Here is a 23052-nt window from a genome sequence, read left to right as displayed (position 1 = left end):
AACATAATTATCTTTGTTCGTGGCAGTCAATTTGTTTAAAACTTTTGGAAGGAGTTTTGTAAAAGCTCAAAGATTGAAGCTCATCTATCACCTGCATATCATCCTCAGACAGATGGAAAATCAGAAATAGTAAATCAAGAACTGGAGACACATTTGTGCTGCTATATTCAAGATCAAGCCAGTTGGGCTGAACACTTTTGGTAGGCATAATTCTCTCATAACAACACCATACATTCTTCTGCTGGTTATACACCTTTCTTTAACTTCAATGATTATCATCCTCACTTCACTGCTAAAGCAATGGAAACAAAATCTAGTAACTCTTCAGTAGAGGAAAGAATCTGTGTGCTGAAAGTTAATAAAAGATTACAGAACAGCTATGTGTGGCTAAAGAAACATTCAAACTTCAAGCAGATAAAAGAAGACGTACTGCTCCTGAATAGCATGTGGGTGATGCTGCATGTTTGTCTACTAAGAATATACAACTACATAGGAAACATAAATTTCACCCAAGATGTATTGGTCCATTCTCTATTATTCAAATCATAAGACCAGTACCTGAAAAACGAACTCTACCAGATTCCATGAAGATACGTCCGTTTTTTCTTGTAACCTTATTTAAACCATTGAAGAGTGGTACTCAACTTTGCCAACCTCCTCCTCCCATACTGCAAGGCTCTAATATTAATTACCAAGTTCACTCTATCCTTGACTCTCAATATGTAAAGGGCCAACTCCAATATTTAATCAATTGGAAGGGTAATGGGCCTGAGGAACAATCATGAGAATTTACTACAGACAAGTTCATGCTCCCCAATTAGTAAAGAAATTCCATAAATCAAACCCGGAGAAGCCTGTCTCTGATGCAGGGTCTAGGGGAGGGGGCACTCTCAGTATTGTGAATAAAGATGCAAATTGTGCCTGTCACAAGAAATTATTGCATTAAGTGGTTAAGCCTATGTATAAATAACAGAGGCGGTGTCACATTTGACAAAATTAAAGTTGATTTACTTAATAACATGGACAGGAGAATACTTTCAACACAGCACCCTAAAGTTGACAAAGTGGTGAGACAAGACTTAGAAACATTTTCCAGGAAGTCAGTTTTGCTTCAGGATATGTTAGAGAGTACAATTCAGCAGCTGCTTGCTTCTCAAACCAGTTAATCTCTTTCCTCGGATGGCCGACTTTGTATGTATGCTGCAAAGGAAATTTCAAGAAGGAGATATACTTTGTGTTATCCTGGTCTTTAACATTGACTCCCAGATGCATGATAGTATTATTGTGACACAGAGTTAAATATGTGAACCTTCAGCAATTGGAGCAAGGCATTTAAATCGAAGATTTCTGATTTCATGAAGCCCTTGTTTAAAAGATAAAACATTTTGAACTAAGCTGTCCCAAAATGAAAGAAATGGGACAAAACATTTCCGACGCTTCTTAAACTTCATTTTATGTATAACTAGCTTACCCGTCGCGCGTTGCTGTGATCTCAGAAGAAAGGAAATTTAAGGAAACTTGTTATAACATTCAATTTACATTGTGTCATTTTAATTGAAACTTATTCATTTTAATATGGGAAACATTTTAAAGTGTTGTTTAAATTCTGTTTATTTATTCGAGTGCTTGTGGATACACATTATTTTTTGTTTTTCTGTCTGGTGCGTTCACAAATAAATCAGAAGGTTTTCCGACGCGTGATCTGGCCACATACAGTTGCCCATGTGAGAAGCACGGATTCTCCAAATCTAGTCCACACACTTGCAGCGATTGTCCTTGTGCTTTGTTGATGGTCATTGCAAAAGCGAGTCGCACCCTAAACTGTAAACGTTCAGTATTGGAAAGATTATGAGGGCCCTGGGTGGCCGATATTTAACAAATTTTTCTTTTTTTTTTGCCAGAAACCTTCGCGGGAGTGTACTCAACAACTTCCCAAAGTTTAGTGGTGTAGTATGCATAAAGGACAAACGGCCATACTTTGTTTTTTATATATATATAGATTAAGTTTGATAAGGAACTACAAGTGTATATTTGTTTTGTAAACATGATTTAGTTTGGAGTTTAGTTTTAGAAGGTTCCAAATGTCATAAATGTTGACATCCTTAGAAAGACTGTCTGAACTTGCAGATGAACTTTGTTTAGTTTGTGAAAGGATTACAAGCCATAATTCATGGCATTTGGAAGGACACTAAATCAATCAATCAAACAGGACTTATAAAGCTCGGCTAATCACCTGTGAAGGTGTCCATGTACTGAAACCCTGCTGCTTAGGGAGGGTTCAGTTGAACATCCAGGTCTTGAGTCCCTTCCTGAATTCCAACAGAGAGGATGAGGTCCAGAGGTGAAGGGGGGATCGTTCTATGGCTTTGCAGCGAGGTAGGAGAAGGAGAGACCTTCTCTGTTGCTTCAGAGAATGAGGAGAGTGTGAGTGAGGGAGAGGTGTGGGTCAGCATCTTGAATTGACATCGATTCTAAATGAGGAGCCAGTGCAGCTTCTTGAGGTGGGGGTAACATGAGTTCAATTTGGGAGGCCAAGGATGAGTCTGGCTGCTGAGTTCTGTATGGTTTTTAGTCTCTTCAGTATGTGCAAGGTGAGTCCTGCGTAGAGTGTGTTGCCGTAGTTTAGCTGACTAGGTACTACGGCTTGAGTGATGATTATCTGGTATTGACGGGGAACTATTTGAAGATCTTACGAAGCATGCGTAGAGTGAGGAAGCGAGCAGGGGAGACTGCATTGATCTGGTTTTTCATGGTGCGCTTGCAGTCCAGGATGATGCCAAGCATGATCTGTTGGAGTGGGTGAGGGTCTCAATTTGGAAGGCCACTAGACGTAGCTCCACAGAGAAGTGTTGTTCCTGAAGATGAGCACTTCCGTTTTGTCTGTGTTGAGTTTTAGGCAGTTGTCTTTTATCCAATGGGCGAAGCTTGTCTTGCACCTGCGGAAGTTGCCATTGTAGTGGAGGGGTCTTCTGACAGCGAGAGGATGAGCTGGGTGACGTCGGCGTAGGATTGTTAGACCTGACACCTTTTGGCGTGGTTTCCCTTGTCTTTTTGCCTTTGACCTCTTTGTTTTTGCCAGTCTACTGCATTTCGTTTTTGCTGTTTTGTGTTTCTGGGCACTTTACCAGTGATTAGCAGTGCTAAGGCACAAGTTCTCCCTGTCTAAATTGTATTGGTGATTGGTTTATCCATGATTGGTATATTTTATTTACCAGTAAGTCCCTAGTTCAGTGCACCATGTGTTCTCTGGGCCTTTAAATCAAATGCTACTATTGGGCCTGGTGCACTGATTGTGCCACCGACATCAGTAGCCCTGTAAATATGTCTCAGGTCTGCCACTGCAGCGTACGTATGTACAATTTTAAACTGCCATTTCGACTGCAGGGTGCAGTGTATTTAAAAAGTAGGACATGTACTGTTGTGTTATACATGTCCTGGCAGAGACTGCCAATTCCCTTTTTCACTACAGCAAGGACCATCTCTCCCATAGGTTAGCATTGGAGCTGCCTTGTAACACCTTACAGTGTATCTTCAAATTGGGAATAGATAGAGATTTGAAGTTTGAGGTCACAATTTAACAATGCATATTCTGGTAAAGTTGGTTTTTGAAATGGCTGTCAGAAAATTCCACTTTTAGAAAGTGGGCATTTTCTTGATTAACCATTCTGTGCCTCTGCCTGTCTCTGAATACACATCGGGTTAGGATGACAGTTGGGCTGTTGGTGCATTCACTTTACACAGTCACAAAGAAGGAGCTGAGTTGTTCACTGCATATCCTGATAGCCCATCACCAGGCTGATGGCCCTTCCTGAGCTACAGTGGTGGGAGAAGAACTGCTCCTGTGTGAGTTTCGAGCACTGCATCATCGTTGTCCATGACACACCGCTCTAACTCCGATGCAGTGGGACTGACACAGCACAACTGAATGTTCTGATGCATTGTCCCTGAGCACCGATTTCTTCATTAACACCGCACTGCAGTAAGGAACCGTGTCCGGAAATGTTGCATCACATCCCCTGCGACAGTAAGGAACCAAAGCATCACCCTCCCTGTCCTGTGCAGTAAGGAACCAATGCATCACCTCCCCTGCGCAGTAAGGAACAAACACATTGTCAGCTTTTTCAGTGCCTCACTTCCCCTGCGCCTTTCACCGTCTTTGATTTTTGATGCATCTCAGGTACTTTGTCCTAAAACAAACACACCCATTGATTTCTATGGACTAAAGTTGCTTAATCGTTTAAAGGTGATATTTTGACTTGTGTAGGTTGGGTTTTGGTAGTTTTGGTCTTGTTTTATTCAGATAAATATTACCTATTTTTCTAAACTGATGTGAACTCCTTTTGTAGTGTTGTCACTATTTTACTGTATGTGTGTGTGTACAAATACTTTACATATTGCCTCTGAGATAAGCCTGACGGCGCGTGTTAAGCTACCAAGTGTGTGAGCAGGGGTTATCTTAGCTGTGTGACTCCCTTACCCTGACTAGAGAGAGGGTCCCTACTTGGACAGGGGCAAACCACTGCCAACTAGAGACCCTATTTCTAACAGATATGATTTTTAGTTCATGGGTTCTGATGATGTTGGCCAAGGGGGTCGTGTAGGTTTTGAACAGTATGGGGCTGACGGACAAGCCTTGAGAGAAGCTGCAGATGTTCTTAGGTTCAGAGATGAAATGTGGTAGGCAGATTCTCTGTGTTTTTCTGGTGAGGAAGGAGGTAATCCATTTGAGGGCGTCTTCTTGGATTCCAATGTGGTGAAGCCTCTTGATAAGTGTGTGGTGGGATACAGTGTTGAAAGCTGCTGAGAGGTCGAGGAGGATCAGGGCTGCTGTTTCTTCCAGGTGAAGGAGGGTTGTGATGGCATCAGTGGCAGCAATCAGGGCTGTTTCGGTGCTGTGGTTGGTCTGAAATTGGGATTGGGAGGTGTCCAGAAGATTGTTTTTCTCCAGGTGTTCCGTGAGTTGGCAGACTTTGGTGGGAAAAGGGAGCAGAGACATGAGATAGTAGTTCTTGAGCTCGCTTGGGTCGGCGAACGGTTTCTTGAGAAGGGGTTTGACCTCTGTGTTTCCATTTTTCAGGGAAGGTGGCCATGATGATTGATGCGTTGAAGATGGCGGTGAGCTCTTTGCTGATCATCTACCTCCCAAGATTAAAGTTGTGCTTGGGACAGGGGTCCATGGGTGCTCCTCAGTGGACAGAGTACATGATGGCTGTGGAGTTTTGAGTTGTGAGCTGGTCCCATGTGGTGAGCAGGTGGTCAGGGTTTGTATTTTTGAGAGCGAGGAGGCTGAGGATGTCGATGGCAGTGGGTTGTGGTTCGAACTTTCTGTAGATGGTGGAGATTCTGTCATGGAAGAAGTCCGCCAGGGTGTTGCTGAATTCCCCAGAAGGGGTGATGATGTTTTTGGTGGCTGAGGTGATGGAGAACTCTCTGAAGATGTTGAAGAGTTCTTTTCTGTGGTGAAAACTGGCTTTGATGTGGTCGGCAAGTGCGCTCCTTTTCATCTCTTTCAGGAGTTGGTGGTACTGGTTGAGAGAAGTCTTGAATGTGGCTCCGTCTGTGGGTTCTTTGCTAGTGCGCCATTTCCTCTCCAGCTGCTTGCAGTTGCGTTTTGTGGTTCCCACTTCTGTGGTGTACCAACTGGCCTGTTTGGCGATCTCTTGAGGTTGGTGGGCTTGACTGGGTGCCTTTGACGGCACAGTTGGTGATCCAGGGAGGGGAAATTTCTTAACAGCATGTTCTAGGTTGGTTGCCGTGTCAGGATAGGAGGTGTTGAAGACATCAGTCTGCTGCCATGAGAAGCAGGAGGGAGATATGGCTGGAAAAACAGCAAGAAAGCGAGCAGGTGGAAAAACAAACAGAAATTAAAACAAAGGTTGTACAAAACTAAACAAGTCAAACAAAATTGAAAAACAATTAGTTAAACAAGGTTGAGCACAATAGCACAAAAACAAGTTGACAACTCAGAAACCAGGGAAGCTGCAGAGAAGCAAGGGGGGAGCTGTCACAAAGGACCTGCTCAATGGGGCTGCGCTGAGGCCTCCATAAAGGGATGTATGACATTACAACGCATGCTTTCACTCCTCATGCCATTACAACACCACTTTTACAACACGTCGTTACAACGACTTGCGTTGGGGGGTGCTGGATAGTGAATAGTTTAATTTACTATTCCAACTCCAGTCCCTGTGGATAGTAGGGAAGGTGTTGGATAGTAATAAAACTATTCCCTATCCTAGAGCACCCTCCAGCGCAAGTCGTTGTAATGACTTGCGTTGTAATACTTGCGTCGTAATGGTAGTGCGGAGTAAAAGTTGCGTTGTAAAGAATGTTTCCCCCATAAAGTAGGTCCTGGGAGGAGGGAGGGGTGCTGGAAGGCAGTGGGCGGAGTTGGTGAGAAGCAGGAGAGATATGCTTCAGGAAAGACAGTGGGAGAGCAAGTGGGCTGAAAAACAAACAAAGTAAAACAAAGGCAGTACAAAACTAAGCAAGTTGAACAAAATTGAGCAAAGATGAGTTCAACATGGTTGAGCTCAATAACACAATAATTAGTGAACAATTCAGAAACCAGGGAGGCAGCGAAGCAGTAAGGAGGGAGCTGTCACGGAGGACATGAACTTAAAGTCTTTGGAGCTTTATTTAGAAATGTGCTGTGCAGATTCTTGACAATTTCGGTGTGAGGAGAGAATGATTTATTTTACAGATTTTGTGTTATGAACATGTTTTTTCTCCCAAGTATCCTTGGCATAGAGGTGGGTCTAAACACACTACTGACAATTTAAGTGTTTTCAAATATCTTCACACATTACAAGGGTATGCTTATTTTGCACATTGCCATATTAGATGAATACAATAGAGAAGAGATTACTGAGAAAACAGATGTAAATCTGCAGGTATTGCAATATTCCAAGTGAATTTTCCCTGTTACAATCATACGCTTTAGTAACATACTGTTCTTTTATTTTAGATTTTCACTGAAGAGAGCGACTAGAGAATCCTACCGCACGACAGGAAAAAGTCAGGAAGCAAGAGTAAAAAGACTGAAAGTCGATCACTTATTTGACGCTATAAAGTGTAGTTTACCCACAATCCTTCTTGTTTTTTTCCTGTCTCATGATAGGGACTACGAAGTAGGACATGTGAATTGCCTGATGGGCTTTGTCTTCCAATGATGCACTTGTTGGCTCTCTTGTCCCTGGAAGGAGGACTAAAGTGGGGTTTGGGGCAGTGCACCGAGGAGCAGCATACACTCTCCAGGAGGGAAAGGCAGAAATCTCTAGAGAACAATTATACTCATTAGTCTATCCAGACTGGGAGTGAGATGGTGAGTTTGTGTTAAGAAGATTTGTTTTAAGTAAGTATTCTTACAGTTGTAAAGCGGTGTATCCTGCCAATCGCGTGTGTTGAGAGAGACGCTACAAGCATTATTGAGTGATTGCTGCATTCAGGTTGCGATCATAACGAGTCACTCCTGCGCATACTTTCATTTCAGTGGAGGATTTGGGGCCCGATGTGGGTAATTAGTATTTACCGATTCGTAAATACCGAATTTTACCGATTCGGTATTTACAAATCGGTAAATGCTATGTAGGTATTTTTACAGATTTATTTACCGAATCTGTAACATTCGGTAATTACCAAATCGGTATTTACCGATTCGGTAATTGCCATTGATTTCTATGGGCCTTGAGGCCCATAGGAACCAATGGCAATTACCGAATCGGTAAATACCGATTCGGTAAAATGACTGAATTTACAAGGGGGACAGAGTGTCACTTTGACACCCTGTTGCACCCCTGATTCAGGCTTGTGTGCCATGTGACACACATACATGCCCTTAGGGCATATATGTGTTCCACATGGCACAGGTGTGCATGCACAGATGTGCATGTACACAGGAAATCGTTATTTACTATCAAATAGTATTTGATGGTAAATAACGAATTCTGAAGGACCGGTGGCACTGTTTTCAGTGCCACCTACATCGCAAATTAGCGATTCGGTAAATTTACCGATTCGTTAATTTACAGAATCGGTAAATATACCGAATCTGTAAATTTACCGAATCGGTAAATTGAAGGCCCCCTACATCTGAAACTCCAAATACCGGTCGGTAACGTCCGAAATCGTCCGTTACCGACCGGTATTTGGCCTCCTACATCTGGCCCTAAGGGCCAGATGTAGGTAATCCCAGATTACCGATTCTTAAATACCGAATCATACCGATTCGGTATTTAAGAACTGGCAATCGGGATGTAGGTATTTTTACCTATTCAATTACCCAATCGGTATTTACCGATTCGGTAATTGCCATTGATTCCTATGGGCTTTGAGGCCCACAGGAATCAATGTCAATTACCGAATCGGTAAATACTGATTCGGTAAAATTACAGAATTTACAAGGGGGACAAGGTGTCACTTTGACACCCTGTTGCACCCCTGATTCTGGCTTGTGTGCAATGTGACACACGTACATGCCCTTAGGGCATGTATGTGTGCCACATGGCACCGGTGTACATGCAGAGATGTGCATGTACACAGAAATTCATTATTTACCACCAAGTATTATTTGGTGGTAAATAATGAATTCCTAAGGGCCTGTGGCACTGTTTTCAGTGCCATCTACATCTGGATTTACAGAATCGGTAAATTACCGATTCGGTATTTTACCAAATCGGTAAATATACTGAATCTGTAACTTTACTGATTCTGTAAAGTTAGGCCCCCCACATCTCAAACTCCAAGTACCGGTCGGTAACGGCCGAAATCGGCTGTTACCGACCGGTATTTGGCGACCTACATCTGGCCCTAGGAGTCTTGTTCCTGAGCCAAACAAGCACGCTGGAACTTGCAGTTTCTATTGTTGTGATTGTTTTCACTCATAAGCAGGGGCCTGAAAATCCCTGCGCGTTTGGAGGTGTTTACTGATAAACCAGGTTCCGGCTGAAATCATCATCATTGACTAATTTGCTGACTATGTTAACTTCAGTAATACGAGTCCTGTTTGCTGTGAAGTGAAACCTCTCATGGAAGTACGGGGACATCAAGGGCCAGATGTAGGAGCCCTAATACCGGTCGGAAACGGCCGATTTTGTCCGTTTCCGACCGGCATTAGGGTTTTCAGATGTAGGGCATGCATTTACAGAATCGGTATTTTACCGATTCTGTATTTACCGATTCGGTAAAATTACCGATTCGGTAAATACAGACTCGGTAAAATACCGATTCTGTAAATGCAGATGTAGCTGGCACATGTCAGAGTGCCACAGGGCTTTAAGAATCAGTATTTTACCACCCAATCCAATTGGGTGGTAAAATACCGAATCCAGGTGTGCATGCACATGTGTGCATGCAAACCTGTGCCACGTGACACACAGACATGCCCTTAGGGCATGTATGTGTTCCACATGGCGCACATGCCTATTTTTGGGGTGCTAGAGGGTGTCAAAGTGACACCCCCCTGCACCCTTGCAGGATTCGGTATTTACCGATTCGGTAAATACCGAATCGGTAATGCCCATTGATTCCTATGGGCTTCAATGCCCATAGGAATCAATGGGCATTACCGATTCGGTATTTACCGAATCGGTAAATACCGATTTTTACAGATTCGGTAATTCAGAAATTTGAATGACCTAAATCTGACCCCTTCTAATTTACCTACTCTTAAATACCGAATCGGTAAAATTCGGTATTTAAGAGCTGCACTGGGGTGTCCTAGGGCCCGATGTAGGTAAATCCCATTTACCGATTTAGAAATACCGAATCTTACCGATTCGGTATTTTAAAATCGGTAAATGGGATGTAGGTCCCAACATCTGGATTCGTTACCGAATCCTTAACAATTCATTAATTACCGATTGGGTAAATACCGAATCGGTAATGCCCATTCTTTCCTATGGGCTTTGAAGCCCATAGGAATGATTAGGCATTACCGATTCGGTATTTACCCAATCGGTATTTAAGGAATTCACAAGGGTGCAGGGGGTGTCACTTTGACACCCTCTAGCACCCCCAAAACGGCCATGTGTGCAATGTGGCACACAGACATGCCCTAAGGGCACGTCTGTCTGTCACATGGCACATGTGTACATGCACAGATGTGCATGTACACAGGAATCGTTTTTTTACCATGGATTTGTATTCCATGGTAAAATACCGATTCTGTAAGCCATGTGCAGCCGGAACATAGGCTACCTACATCACATTTTCGGTAATTTTACCGAATCGTTATCATTACCGAATCGGTAAATATTACCGACTCGGTAAATTTACCTATTCGGTAATGATTACGAATTGGTAAAATTACCGAAAATGTGCCCCTACATCTCCATGGCCCTTTACCGATCGGAAACGGCCGAAAATCGGTATTTTCGGCCGATTCCGATCGGTAAAGGGCTACCTACATCGGGCCCCTAATGTTTGACTTCAGCTTGTAGAGCACGCACTACAAAGTGCATTGCTTCTCGGGGACAGCAAAGAACAGATTACCTGAGCTGGATCAATCGTGCACTCCTCCATGATTTTGTCATTAAGGGAATAGCATACTGCACACACCACTCACTCACTCAAAAGATCACTTCCAGCAGTACATAATACCTCTAAGGCTCTCATAGTACTCCCTCCCTCACTAACTCATTTATGTTCCTTGGCTCCTCCCCTGGATAACTCAAGCACTTCACTCACTTAGTAATTGCAGTCCATGCCTCTGGTGCTCTCTGCACACCACACAATCACTTCAACACCTTATAAAGTAATTGCCACAAATAATACATACAGTTAAAATAGCCCAAACATGGTGGCTTTGCCAGTGCTTGTTAAGTTTCGACTTTCAGGAGGTGGAGAGGTCGAACAGTTAAAGTTTACTCTTTTAGAATGGTGTAGGGGTAGAAGGTCTAGTTCCGACATCCTTTGTCACTCATAATAAATAGATTGTCCATATAATGTTATTTCTTTCATATCATACTAGAGCTGATGCTTGGCCAAAACACAGCTTCAATCAATCATCTCTCTCATGACGGCTGCCTGTCTGTCGAAGTCAAGGAGATCAGAGCAATTACATCTCACTCTCAGAAACTGTGAAAAGGGAATACTCTGCTTTTGGTTGCGTGGATGGAAACTATGGAAATGAAGAAGAGTATTCCTCGCAGTGTGCTTCACATACAAGTCCACTTTCAATTTCCCCTGATTATTGAAGATTAAGATATCCAAAAACTCAACTTTCTCATCACTAACATGGGCCGTGAATTTAAGGTTAGGATCCGTGACATTCAACCAACTAAGAAACTCAGATAGGGCTTCTCTCCCATTGGTCCAGATAAAGAAAATGTCATCAATGTATCTGGACCAATGGGAGACAGACTCATAAAATGGGGCAACCTCATTATATATAAATCTATTTTCAAAAGCAGCCATATATGTATTGGCCACTGTTAGAAGCGGCTGTCTCTAGTTGGCAGAGGTATACACTTCTGACAAATAGGGACACACCTTTTCTAGTCAGGGCAAGGGGATCACACACTTAGATAACCCCTGCTCACCCCCTTGGTAGCTTGGCAAAGCAGACAGGCTTATCTCAGAGGCAGTGCGTTAAGCATTTATGACCACATACAGAAATAAAGTGAATACACTACAAATGGACACGACACAGTAGTATTATAAAAATAAGGATTTTTATATAAGGCTTAGCACAAGACCAAATAACGACAAAAATTTACCACAATCTTAATAAATACTCTTGGAAGGAAAAATAATAGTTCAAGTATGGTTTCTTCTTAGCACAAAGTCTTTAGTATCAAAAGCAACTCTTCTTCTCTAAAACACAGTTCTTGGCAACAATGTAACCCACACGGGAGTCACACGACGTCGAGGCAAAGTTAATCCAAAGGTTCGGCGTCGACCGCGAGGAGCGCTACGTCGAGCCCGGACTCGCACAGACCCCCACAACACAGTACCTTGGAAAAGTGAAGCACTCGATGATCAGCGGCGTCGAGATGTCCGGCGTCGCGTCTTCGGCGTCGATCGGGCCTCGGAGTCGGGGCGATCTGCAGCGGCGTCGACCGAAGTCAGGCGGGAGCAGCGCTCACGAGATGAAGCAGGATACGGCGTCGTCTAAGTCGATGTTGCAAGAGTGAGCAGCGCTCACGGCGCCGAGAGGGCTCGAAGTCGATGCGATCAGCAGCGGTGCCGACACGAGGTCACTTGGAGCTGGAGCCGAACTCACTACTCACTGGCGTTGTTGCTGGCGTCGATCGGGCCCGGCGTCCGGTGTCGAGGAAGCGGGACACTGGAGCCGTTACTCACGATGTCGAGCTGGATTCGGCGGCGTCCGTCGGCGTCGAGATTGCTGGATTCTTTCAGAGGTGCTGGATTCACAAGTTCCAGCAAACAGCACTTTAAGCAGATGAAGTCCTTTAGCCCTGTGACTTCAACAGGAGACTGGCACTCTTCCAGCCCTTGGAGATTTTCTTAGCAAAGATTGAGAGTACACACACAGTTCCTCTCTCCTGGTTCCTTGGCAAAAATAAAGAAGCAATGCAGGATTCCCCCAACAAACAGCACTCTGGCAGAAGGGGTAGGCAGTCCTTAGATCAGCAGGCTTCTTGTCCTTGGTTCAGGTGTCCTTGTCAGAAGTGATCTAAATTCTTGGTTCAGGGGTCCTTCTCTTATACCCCTTTTTGGCTTTGATCCCTTTGTCCATGCAGGGGAATTTCCCCCCATCTTGGGTTTGTTGTGGGTGTTGCCAGGCCGAAGCACCTGGCCTATTCACTGTGCAGGGCAGAGTCTTCAGCCGCCCAGCAGGAGCGGAGCCAGCATTGTCACTGGCAGGGGCAGGGCCATCAGTTGCCCGGCAGGAGGTGGGCCAGGAAAGTCCCTGGCAGGCACACAGTCATCAGTCGCCCGGCAGGGGGGCGGAGCCAGCATTGTATCAGGCAGGGCAGGCTATCAGGAGCTACTCTTCCCCCACTCTCAATGCAAATGCCCCACTCATCCCACACTGACTCATTCAGACCTCTGGAGCCACCCAGCTCCTGTCACACGCACACCAGAACCAGCAGAGACCGGTAGACAGTTAGACAAGAAAATAGCTACTTTCTAAAAGTGCTATTTTCAAACACAGAGTCCAAAAACCATCCACACAAACGGATGCGTTATTAAACCCTGAGTTCAGGGATACCAAACTCGACATTGCACCATGCTCCCCGAGCCCGCTAGGATTATAGCATTAATAATCCTGGCAGCCCATTCTAACTGATGGAGAGCAGGTTACCTTACAATAGTGAAAAACGAATATGGCTGTAATTCACTATTAGGACATGCCAACCTTGTCAGGCTTGTCCTACCTTATGCTTACAATGCACCCTGCCCTTGGGCCTACCATAGGGTTGACTATAATGAAGTTAAGGGAAGGTTTTAGGGACTGGCAAGTAGGTGTACTTGCGCAGTCTGCGTGCCAGTACCAGACTGCACGTGGTCTAGCAATGGTAGACCTTCAGACATACTTTTACTAGGCCGCTCTTGTGGGTGGCACAACACGTGCTGCAGGCCCACTAGCAGCATTTGTATTTACAAGCCCTGGCACTCCTGGTGCACTCTACTAGGGACTGACAGTAAACCAAATAAGCCAAACATGGAATTCAATCAATACAGCAATTTCACATAGGGAGCACTTGCACTGTGGCACTGATCAGCAGTGGCACAGTGCCCAAAGCATTTACCAGCAAAAACATCGTAAACAGAGGAGGCAAACAGAAAAAATGAAGGAGAGACTCATGCCAATGATGCCAGGTCTAACACGTGTCCCCTCCAGCTGAAATGTGGGGAGAACTACCCTTACCCTAGGGAGTCCTCATCACTAAGGCGGAAAATTCTGGCCAGACCATCAGCATTGGCGTGATCTGTGCCAGGGCGGTGTTCCACCGTGAAGTCCATCCCCTGTAGGGAAATGGACCACCTCAACAGCTTTGGATTCTCACCCCTCATCTGCATCAACCATCTGAGGAGCCTGTGGTCTGTCTGAACCCGGAAGTGAGTCCCAAACAGGTAGGGTCTTAGCTTCTTCAGCGCCCAGACCACAGCAAATGCTTCTCTCTCTATCGCACTCCACCTCTGTTCCCTGGGAAGTAACCTCCTACTGATGAAGGCTACAGGTAAGTCTCGGCCCTCTTCATTCACCTGAGCTAGAACAGCCCCCACGCCATGCCCTGAAGCGTCCGTCTGGACAACAAATTCTTTAGAAAAGTCGGGTGCCTGGATTATGGGTGCTGTGCACATTGCAGTTTTCAGGGTGTCAAAGGCCGTCTGACAGGCGTCAGTCCAGATCACAAGTCGTGGCTGCTTCCTGGAAGTCAGCGAAGTCAAGGGGTGCACAATGTTACCATAATCCTTGACGAACCTCCTGTAATAACCCGTGAGACCCAAGAAGGCTCTCACCTGAGTCTGGGTTTTGGGCGGTGCACATGCCAGGATGGTATCAATCTTGGGTTGCAGGGGGGCCACCTTGCCACTCCCTACTTGGTGCCCCAAGTACACCACTGAACCCTGCCCAATCTGGCACTTACTGGCTTTGATTGTGAGGCCTGCTCTGCGCAGGGCCAACAACACTTCCTGGAGGTGGCGCAAGTGTTCCTCCCAGCTGGCGCTGAACACTGCAATGTCGTCCAGGTAGGCGGCACTGAAATCCTCCAGTCCAGCCAAGACCTGGTTGACCAACCTCTGGAAGGTGGCAGGGGCATTCTTCATCCCAAAGGGCATAACCCGGAATTGGTAGTGCCCATCTGGTGTGGAGAATGCTGACCTCTCTTTTGCCCCATCAGTCAAGGCAATCTGCCAGTACCCAGACGTTAGATCAAACGTACTAAGGTACCGGGCAGCCCCTAACCGATCTATGAGCTCATCAGCTCTGGGGATGGGGTGTGCGTCAGTCTTGGTGACTGAATTGAGTCCTCGGTAATCCACACAGAACCGAAGTTCCGGTGAAGCACCAGGCGCTGCAGCCTTTGGGATCAAGACCACTGGGCTGGCCCAAGGACTGCTAGAGGACTCAACCACCCCTAAGGCAAACATTTTGGAGACCTCCTCCTTGATGTATGCTCTGACCTTGTCAGTCACTCTGTAAGCCTTGTGCTTCACAGGAGTGCTGTCCCCGGTGTCCACATCATGGACACACCACTGAGTGACACCAGGAATCAAGGAGAACAGATCAGGGAATTGTCCCAACAGTTGGCGACAATCCTGCTGCTGCTCAGGGGTCAGTGTGTCAGAGAGGACAACACCATCCACTGACCCATCTTGCTCTTTTGCATACAGGAGGTCAGGAAGAGGCTCACTCTCCTCCTCCATTCCAGCATCTGTAGCTAGGAGCATGCCCACTTCGGACCTTTCTAAGTGGGGCTTTAAACGGTTGACATGCAGGACCCGCAAGGGGTTCCTGGGAGACTTCAAGTCCACCATGTAGGTGACATCGCTCTTTTTCTCCACAACCTCAAATGGTCCAGCCCACCTGTCCTTGAGCGCACAAGGTTCCACAGGGGACATGACCCAAACTTTCTGTCCAGGCTGAAGCTCTACCAGAGTGGCCTTCTGGTCGTACCACCGCTTCATCTCCTCCTGGCTGGCCTCCAGATTTGCCTGAGCAAGATCTCTTGTAGTGTAGTTCCTATTATCCCAATAGGCTCTGCGCATTGGAATAATACCTTCAATAGTATAGACCTAGGACAGAGGTTAACTAGGTCTTCTACTGACGATATTAGACTTAAAGTTTTTGGTTTTGCCAGCTAGCTCAGAGTTCACTAGAAACTTTCTCGAATAGGCAAGGAGGAGTTTAACCTCCCTGGATAGACAAGAAGGGATTTAGTTTCTGACAACCAGAGAACATGACAACTTTGCTCTCCCCTAATCAAGAGTGTATCTCTAGAGTCGTGTGAAAACAAAAGACAACTTATTTTACTCAGTCAGTTCAGTGCATTCTTAGTTTCACCAGATTGTAGAGAAAAGGAAGAGACGGGCGTGTTCAATAAAAGATGTTATTTATTGCTCAGTCTCTTTTCTCGTACAAGAGAAATGAATCGATATTATTGCGATACTTATGGTTAAGTAAAGTGCATACAATAAAAGCAGAAGTATAAAATAATACTGCAGAAGCATTGATATGGTTTCTAAGCCATATGATATATATATATATATTTTTTTTTTATTAAAAACTTTTATTGAGCAATAAAATAAGAGTTACAGAGATGGGCCTACAACCACACGGGCTGGCCGCTAGTAGCAACGCACAACATAAGTAGCGAACGATCATTCCCGTGGCCGGGCACAAGGAAGGTACCAATTATTGCTCGAAGCATAGGACAGGACATGACAATTTTTATATTAATCATAAAAACAACAAACTCTAAACAAGGCGAATGCACAGTAATCAAGTCAGCCCAGGAGGCGGAGGGGAAAGCAACTAATCAGGAAGACAAAAGCAAAGCAATGAAACTCAGCATGGCCGGGAGGGGGGGGGGGGCCAGCGGGGAGGGCAGGAAAATCCTAAAACCATATGAAAAATTTTCGGGAACGTCAGCCTAGGGAGATAGGGTCACATCTGGAGCGTAAACCAAGGGAGGGGCACAAATATCTCCACGATATGCATTCCACTGACCCCAAATCTTCGTCCACGCCCTGGGTCTGCCCCTAGCCACATAGACGGTCTTCTCTGGGAACATGGACCAGTCCATGTTATCCTCCCACACCGAAACTTCGGGAGGTCTGGATGCGCCCCAAAGTTGCGCAATGTCCCGCTTCGCGACCATGTATCCCAAGGTCGCCCATCTGGTCTGGGCCACAGAATAGTCGGTGGGTTCCCACACGTTCAACAGGCATCGTCGGGCCTCAGGCCGCAGGGTAATACCAGTCACAACAGTCATCACCGCAAGCACATCAATCCAGTAGGCTGCTACCACCGGGCACTCCCAAAGAATATGCAGAAATGTGGCACTCATCCCACAACCACGCTTACATAAACCATCCGGGGAAAAACCCATCACAACCAGACGCGGACCAGTTACATACACCCGGTGGAGGATCTTAAGTTGAACCAAACGGAGACGGGCGGGGATGGCGACCTCTTTCGGAGAAGAGAGTGCCGACTGCCAATCCTCGTCATCCAAGTCCAATCCGTCACCGACCCAAACCTCCCGAAGTCGGACCAATAAGTCAGCGCGATTATTAATAAGTTTCTTGTAGATAAGGGAGATAGTGCTATCGGGCAGGTGTCCATCCAGTATACGATCCTTAAGGGGAGAGGACTCGGGCAGGGTCACATCAGGAGTCAGAACTGAGGCCAGGGCATGCCGGACCTGCAAATACCGAAAAAACTCTCTATCACTCAAGTCATATTCTGCCTTAAGGGCCTGGAAAGACTTCACTCTACCCTGCACACAGACGTCACCCACTTTACATATCCCAATCATATCCCAGCGGTCAAAGCCCTTAGTAGACCAGAGACACCCCAAACGGTCAGAAGCATAAAGCGGGGTCGCCATTGTCAGTCGGTTCTCCCATCCCAAACTCACATTCGCGGCGCGCCACACATTGACTGCGATCCTGGACGGGCCCACAAGATGGCGCCCGGCCGATCTGGAATAAAGCGCTCTATTAAAATCCCCTCCCGGCAGCTGGAGTCTATCCATCTCAAAGGCCGGATCTCGACCCGGGGAATACATTACGTGGTTAATGGCAGACAGCTGGGCAGCCCAATAATATCTCTTGATATCGGGGAGCGCCATGCCCCCGTCATACCAAGGGATAGTAAGTTTCGCAAGGGCGATACGTGGACGCCCGTCCCAGATCAGTTGCCTTTGAAGACTCTCGATCTCCCGGAAATAGGTAGCGGGAATGTCGTCATAAGAATTTTGAAGCGCGTATAGGAATCGCGGCAAAGACATCATTTTAAAAAGGGCAGCCCTGCCCAGAGGAGACAGGGGTAGCTTACGCCAACGGGCCACATCCAGTCGCAGTCTAAGAAGCGGGGGAAGGAGGTTACACTCGAACCGGAGTGAGGAGTCCAGCGTGATAAAAATCCCCAAATATTTGAAGCCAGAGTGGACAACCTGGATAGGAAACCTGTCCGGTAATGGGGGCAAAACACCCGAGAGAACATATACACAGGACTTAGCCCAATTAATAACCAGACCCGAGTTAGCACCAAATGAAGTAAGAACGTCGAATAAGACATTTAAAGATTTACTCGGGGAAGTAAGATACAGAAGAATGTCATCCGCGTAAAGCGAGACGCGGTCTTCAAAATCCGGTGACCAACGGATCCCTTTGAGTGAAGGTTCCCATCGAAGCCACGCAGCCAACGGTTCCAGAGCAAGCGCGAAAAGCAACGGAGACAGGGGGCACCCCTGACGGGTCCCCCTACCAAGACAGAAGGGGACAGAAACTCGACCGTTTACTACTACCTGTGCCAAGGGTTCGGCGTATAACAACTTCACCCAACCAATAAACTCAGGCCCAAAACCGAATTTCTCAAGAGCTGCCCAAAGATAGGGCCACTCTACCGTGTCAAAGGCCATCGAGGCGTCCAGCGAAGCCAAAATGGCCGGCTCCGTCAGAAGCCCCGCCCTCGCAGCAGCTCCGTGGAGACGGCGTAGATTAAGAGCCGTGTTGCGATGTGGGATAAATCCGGACTGATCCGGATGAACCAAGCCACTAATGACCGTCAAGAGGCGGGTTGCCAGGAGCTTAGCCAGGACCTTGGGTTCAACATTCAAAAGGGAAATGGGCCTGTAAGACGAACAAAGGTCCCGAGGTTTACCTTCTTTGGGAATAACAACTATCGTAGCCAAACGCTGATCATATGGGAGAATACCCCGTTCGCGGGATTCCAAAAACATGGCACGAAGATAGGGCGCCACCCTGTCAGGACGTCGTAAGAGAGGAAGGTGTATTGTAAACAACATACACTGTATTTATACAAACAAATACAAAAACCTTTATGCGATTGGTAATCTTATTTATTAACCAATGCTCAGTGATTGCCAGAAGACAAAAATAAATCACATTAATTCATAAATGGTCAAAGCCCCAAGGGGAGAAGGGGAAAGGTAGAAGTGCTCAGTGAAGTGTGAGTTTTAGAGAATAGTGACACAGTTTCGAAGAAAAAACCACTGTAATACCAGTTAATAAACATAGGTCAGAACAGATATAAAACACAAGCCAAAATAAAGGCAAAATACAAAATTATTCATGAAAATGAAATTCGACGGTCACGTCTATTAAATAGATGAATCTTGGGTGTGCCGGAATTTCAAACAAGGGAACACGTCGACGTTTCGACCCCTACAATTAGGCCAAATGAAGTCCTTTCACGGGGTCTTCATCAGGACGTCGCAAAAGAGGAAGGGGTGGTGGGGCAGTTTTATCTAAAAAGATTTTAGGAAAATAAGTTTTAGTTTGTGTTCATTTAAATGACATAGGACAGAAGAATATTTTTACAAAATCAATTACCATGGGGTACGGCCCAGCCGGGCTCTGTACATCGGAAGACGTGCCACGCGGTTCGTCGCGGTCAGTTCGAATGGAGTGGATATCTCAAAATAAGGAGGAGACAAGATAATCAATCAGGGTTGACAACCTATTACATACTCTAACTGTTGGAATTGCTGTGCCCAAATTCTGGGCTTCAGTGCCAATAAGATCACAACGTGATCAATCGTGGCGGTATATCCCACCCTTAACAACCCAACATGAATTTATCGAGGTACCTCTATGCCAATAATGTGCCAAGCGTCTGTGATCCAGGAACTTTAAACAACCGCTTGGGGTCAGAGGTACACAACAGCGGCAAAACCAGAGATCAATCTCAGGCTTGATGTTAACTCTCCTATGATAAAGACATGGAGGGGAATTATTAAGGAAAATTATTATCAGTTCATAAAGGGTAAGTCGTACTCCCAAACGGAAGTGCACGCTTCAAAATATCAGACACTTACATAAAGCGGGACAAGGCCCGCATCTATTTGAAAATGAATTTAAAAGCCTCTGCAGCTGGTTAGCGCGGCAGGTATACGCATCAACGCCCCCAGTCTGGAATGATATTTTTATCTGTTTTCAAAAAGGAGAAAGCAGGGCAAAGATCAATGATTTATGATTTATCCCAGGAACACGCTTTTCACAAACCGTCCACTTTAGCAGTTACTCACACAGATAGCCAGTTGGCACGTCGTGTAACCACCAGTCTACACTTGGAAAACGCCGTGACCGCAGAACGGAGGGTTCGCTCAGGGACCAGCAAAGTTTTGTCAGGAAGTCGTTTACTAACTCTTGCGATTTTAACGAGCTGGAGAATACAAAGGGAAAGTCAAAGAGGTGTACTGAATGCGCGGTCTGCTGAAAAAGAAACCGGCATTGCAAGTTACTCACGGAAACAAGATCAACACGGGCAGCCAACGTCTGCTCTGGTTCTCACGGAACACTCCGCGGCAGCAACACGGAGTTTGGGGGCGGAGCCAGAATATGTCTCGGGTAGGTAGACAGGGAAAAGTGTTACATCTAGAAGACAGACTCACAAGGCCAGGCTTCACATTATGCCGTGCCTCATTTAAGTTTGCTAAAGAACGGATTTCTGAACGTGAGAATTCTAAAAATTACATTTAAAGTAGATGGTGCAACTCTAACACAGTAGGTTGAAACCACATTACATACAGTTATATCGTAATAATGTCAATATGAATCTGAATATCAATATGCATTACAGATAAGCACCCCATAGAAAATGTAAATTTTTCATTGTGCAGTTATCATAGGTGTTTCTCTCAAAACAAAATATTTATAACTCAGAAGGTGCAACTCTCACACAGGAGGTTGAAACCTGTCTAAAAATATCACAGATAGCTATTTCACAATTAATTTCAGCCCAGTGCTGCCAATTGGGCAAAGCTACTGTCCTGTTCATTTAAACCGTTCTTACAAAGTAGCAGGGGCGCCTCTGGTAGACCATTGGCAACAAGCAGGACACCTTGTGTCAGACCTCCGATGGTTCATCATAGAAAAGGTCTCTCTGGGCAGAAGGGGTGGTAATCTCCCCCTGGCACTGAACACACGAGAATCAAAATGGATGTCCCTTCTGGACTCCATTAAGAACGGTTTAAATGAACAGGACAGTAGCTTTGCCCAATTGGCAGCACTGGGCTGAAATTAATTGTGTGACAAAGAATGAGTTCAACACGCAAGCTTTATTTCAGTAAATGTCATTGTGAAATAGCTATCTGTGATATTTTTAGACAGGTTTCAACCTCCTGTGTGAGAGTTGCACCTTCTGAGTTATAAATATTTTGTTTTGAGAGAAACACCTATGATAACTGCACAATGAAAAATTTACATTTTCTATGGGGTGCTTATCTGTAATGCATATTGATATTCAGATTCATATTGACATTATTACGATATAACTGTATGTAATGTGGTTTCAACCTACTGTGTTAGAGTTGCACCATCTACTTTAAATGTAATTTTTAGAATTCTCACGTTCAGAAATCCGTTCTTTAGCAAACTTAAATGAGGCACGGCATAATGTGAAGCCTGGCCTTGTGAGTCTGTCTTCTAGATGTAACACTTTTCCCTGTCTACCTACCCGAGACATATTCTGGCTCCGCCCCCAAACTCCGTGTTGCTGCCGCGGAGTGTTCCGTGAGAACCAGAGCAGACGTTGGCTGCCCGTGTTGATCTTGTTTCCGTGAGTAACTTGCAATGCCGGTTTCTTTTTCAGCAGACCGCGCATTCAGTACACCTCTTTGACTTTCCCTTTGTATTCTCCAGCTCGTTAAAATCGCAAGAGTTAGTAAACGACTTCCTGACAAAACTTTGCTGGTCCCTGAGCGAACCCTCCGTTCTGCGGTCACGGCGTTTTCCAAGTGTAGACTGGTGGTTACACGACGTGCCAACTGGCTATCTGTGTGAGTAACTGCTAAAGTGGACGGTTTGTGAAAAGCGTGTTCCTGGGATAAATCATAAATCATTGATCTTTGCCCTGCTTTCTCCTTTTTGAAAACAGATAAAAATATCATTCCAGACTGGGGGCGTTGATGCGTATACCTGCCGCGCTAACCAGCTGCAGAGGCTTTTAAATTCATTTTCAAATAGATGCGGGCCTTGTCCCGCTTTATGTAAGTGTCTGATATTTTGAAGCGTGCACTTCCGTTTGGGAGTACGACTTACCCTTTATCAACTGATAATAATTTTCCTTAATAATTCCCCTCCATGTCTTTATCATAGGAGAGTTAACATCAAGCCTGAGATTGATCTCTGGTTTTGCCGCTGTTGTGTACCTCTGACCCCAAGCGGTTGTTTAAAGTTCCTGGATCACAGACGCTTGGCACATTATTGGCATAGAGGTACCTCGATAAATTCATGTTGGGTTGTTAAGGGTGGGATATACCGCCACGATTGATCACGTTGTGATCTTATTGGCACTGAAGCCCAGAATTTGGGCACAGCAATTCCAACAGTTAGAGTATGTAATAGGTTGTCAACCCTGATTGATTATCTTGTCTCCTCCTTATTTTGAGATATCCACTCCATTCGAACTGACCGCGACGAACCGCGTGGCACGTCTTCCGATGTACAGAGCCCGGCTGGGCCGTACCCCATGGTAATTGATTTTGTAAAAATATTCTTCTGTCCTATGTCATTTAAATGAACACAAACTAAAACTTATTTTCCTAAAATCTTTTTAGATAAAACTGCCCCACCACCCCTTCCTCTTTTGCGACGTCCTGATGAAGACCCCGTGAAAGGACTTCATTTGGCCTAATTGTAGGGGTCGAAACGTCGACGTGTTCCCTTGTTTGAAATTCCGGCACACCCAAGATTCATCTATTTAATAGACGTGACCGTCGAATTTCATTTTCATGAATAATTTTGTATTTTGCCTTTATTTTGGCTTGTGTTTTATATCTGTTCTGACCTATGTTTATTAACTGGTATTACAGTGGTTTTTTCTTCGAAACTGTGTCACTATTCTCTAAAACTCACACTTCACTGAGCACTTCTACCTTTCCCCTT

The sequence above is a fragment of the Lissotriton helveticus genome, chromosome 2_1 (assembly GCF_964261635.1).
Source record: "Lissotriton helveticus chromosome 2_1, aLisHel1.1, whole genome shotgun sequence".
Classification (NCBI taxonomy): Eukaryota; Metazoa; Chordata; class Amphibia; order Caudata; family Salamandridae; genus Lissotriton; species Lissotriton helveticus.
This window is presented reverse-complemented; position numbering follows the sequence as displayed.